Below are 3,500 nucleotides of genomic sequence, written 5' to 3'. Positions count from 1 at the left end.
GATTACTGATTTAATTTCATTGCTGGTAATTGGTCTGTTCAAATTTTCTATTTCTTCTGGATTCAGTTTTGGGAGTTTATATGTTTCTAGGAATTTATCCACTTATTCTATGTTGTCCAGTTTGTTGGCACATAATTTTGCATAATATTCTCTTATTATCTTTTGTATTTATGAGGTATCAGTTCTTATTTCTCTTTTCTTTTTTAAAGATCTTGTTTATTATTATTATTTATTATTATTATTTTGTTGTTATTGTTTCACTTTTATTTCATAATTATAAGCTTCCCTCTGCAATCCAGCTAAACTTGGAGGAGAGTAAGGAAATCATGGGACCATGGAACTGCAACAGGAGCACAAAGACTATAGGAAATTTTGAGCATATGGGGGTGGTGGGGTGCTCTCCCAGGCTACAGAAGGAGTGGTCCAGTGGTTAAGATAAGACACAAATCAAAATTTTAGACTTGTCCATAGTCAGCAATGGTGATCTTCCCGCTGGTCTTGCCATTCCTGGACCCAAAGCACTCCTTGGCTTCCACGATGTTCATGCCCTCCTTCACCTTGCGAAACACCACGTGCTTACCATCCAACCACTTGGTCTTGGCGGTGCAGATGAAAAACTGGGAACCATTTGTGTTGGGTCCAGTGTTCACCATGGACAGGATGCCAGGATCTGTGTGCTTCAGGATGAAATTGTCATCATCAAATTTCTCTCCGTTGATGGACTTGCTGCCAATGTTATGATGGCATGTGAAGTCACCACCCTGGCACATAAATCCTGGGATAATCCTGTGAAAGCAGGAACCTTTGTAACCAAATCCTTTCTCCTCAGTGCTCAGAGCACAAAAGTTCTCTGTTGTTTTTGGAACTTTGTGTGCAACAGCTTGAAGGAGACATGACTTGAGGGCTCGCCACCCATGGTGATGTCATAGAACACAGTTGGGTTGACCATGGCTGGACAGTGTGGGTGGTTCCTGGGCAGCAGCATCTGCAAGGCCTGAAGATTTTATTATTAAGTAATCTCTACACCCAAGGTGGGGCTTGGATTTACAACCCCAAGGTCAAGAGTCACATGCTCTACTTACTGAGCCAGCCAGAGACCCCTGGTTTTATTGATCTGTTCTGTTGTGTTTTTTGTTGGTGTTTTTATTTGTTTGTTTAGTTTTGCTCTAATATTTATTATTTCCTTCCTTTTATTGGTTTTGGTTTTTGTTTGTGCTTCATTTTCTACTCCTTTATGTGTATGATTCTGGATATATGTCAATTTAGGTTGTCAAAGATTATAATATTTGTTAAGGTAAAATTCTTCAGGGCACCTGGGTGGCTCAGTCAGCTGGATGCCTGACTTCAGCTCAGGTCATGATCTTACCATCCCATGAGTTCAAGCCCCGCATCAGGCTCTCTGCTGACTGTTCATAGCCTGGAGCCTGCTTCAGATTCTGTGTCTCCTTCTCTCTCTGCCCCTCCCCCTACACGCACTTTGTCTCTCTCTCTCTCTCAAAAAGAAAATAAAAACATAAAAAATTTTAAGTAAAATTCTTCATCTGCTTAATACAGCTATTTCTGGACTCCAGCATCATAGCTTGTATAAAATTTATTGCTGAATTTTAACCTAAATACTTAAAAGAGCACACTAAATACTAAACACTAGAAATACTAGAAGAGCAGGTAAACTACTACTTCTGGCAGATATGGTATATTAGATAGCTTGAGCTGCTATAACAAAATAGCATAGACTGGGTGACTGAAACAACAGATACTTATTTCTCACAGTATTGGAAGCTGAGAAGTTCAAGATCAAGGTACCAGCAAGGTACCTAGTTTCTTAGGCATCTTCTTGGGTCTTGTAGGTGACTGCCAACTTGCTGTATTTTCCCATGATCTCTTCTTTGTGCACATGCAGGGAGAAAGAGCTTTCTGGTGTGTTTTCTTATAAGGACACTAATCCTATGGGATCAGGGACCCACCTCTAAAGCTCATTTTGTCTTAATTACTTCTTTAGTCCAAACACAACCACCCTGGAGGTTAGGACTTCTGCATAAGAATTTGGTGGGAGGGGACACAAAATTTCAATTCATAGCATACAGCGGTACTTTATACTATCATTTCACAAGAAAATACGTTTATCTTATTATTACATTTGACTCTGATAAAGGATTTTAGTCTGGTGAGAGACTTACAGAGTTTTATAATGAATGTCAACAGCAGGATTATGTTATAATCATGGGAATTTGATTTGCAGCCAAATATAATTGGCTAATGAAACTAGTAAGCTCAATTTTTATCCCAGTATTTTAACATTTATTATTTTTCCAAGTACTGAATTTAGCCACAATTCATTTTTAAAAACTCTATTCTTTTCTCGCTTTTCTGAAATTCTACTTTTTTCATCGATCCCACAACTATAACCACTCATCTGAGTGTACAACAGCAGATAAGCCAAAGCCAAACAGTTAAAATGACAAAAGGACATATGAAATTGTGACAGCTCAATGTATTATCATAATGCAGACTGAAGCTCCATAAATTTAAGGGATATCCCAGGATTGACTTTGGGATGCTGAATCAGAGATAAATGTGTCTTTATAGCTTTTACTAAGTTACTGGACAGTGCTTCATCTGCTACAAAGCTGAATTTTGTGAGAGTTTGTTAAATAAAACCTGAAGTCTTTTAGGCAAGAGCTTTAAGGATTGTTATAGTTCCTATTATTTACTTGTGTCAAAAACATAATAAAGATAGACCTCCACAGTGTGGTAGACACACGCTGGGCAGAGGATGGTTATTGGGAATCTTTATTTTTACAATGAATATATGAAAGATTTGCACTTCAGCTGTATATCATTCATAGCGTGTTTTAATATGTCCATATCTTTATATCATCTATATCTATATAGATATATAAACTGGCTACAGTTGAGACACTTGACATTGAAAATATTTACTTACCAGCCAGTTATTTATTGGATATGTTTAAATATTTCTTCCCAGAAGGTAAAAGAGAATGGTAGTAGAATCATTTGTGGTATAATTAAATAATCTTGAATATGATTATTGTAGAACTTAATATCTCATAAACATGTAAGCATACTACAGATATAAATATATAAACATTGATATAGTAGTCTGAGATAAAATGTAGGCATAGATACATCTTAAATATAGACATACTCGACATACTCGTATATGATTATATATTTTATAAATGCATTCCTATTATATTTTCTAAATATATATTATAATAGTGTAACATATGTATACATGTCAGAGAGGAGGAGGAGAGCTTGCACAGTTTTTTTAAATTTTTTTTAACGTTTATTTATTTTTGAGACAGAGAGAGACAGAGCATGAACAGGGGAGGGTCAGAGAGAGAGGGAGACACAGAATCTGAAACAGGCTCCAGGTTCTGAGCAGTCAGCACAGAGCCCGACGCGGGGCTTGAACTTGCGCACCGCGAGATCGTGACCTGAGCCGAAGTCGGACGCTTAACCGACTGAGCCACCCA

The 3,500-nt window shown here is 37.4% G+C and overlaps 1 pseudogene; it reads right to left on the bottom strand.

Moving 5' to 3' along the window:
• Window positions 1–251: 251 nt before the first annotated feature.
• LOC122228099 lies at window positions 252–977 on the bottom strand (annotated as a pseudogene).
• Between the last annotated feature and the right edge of the window lie 2,523 nt (window positions 978–3,500).

Source organism: Panthera leo, chromosome C1 (assembly GCF_018350215.1).
Source record: "Panthera leo isolate Ple1 chromosome C1, P.leo_Ple1_pat1.1, whole genome shotgun sequence".
Lineage (NCBI taxonomy): Eukaryota > Metazoa > Chordata > Mammalia > Carnivora > Felidae > Panthera > Panthera leo.
The sequence above is the reverse complement of the archived record's forward strand: the minus strand, read 5'-3'. Positions and strand labels throughout refer to the sequence as shown.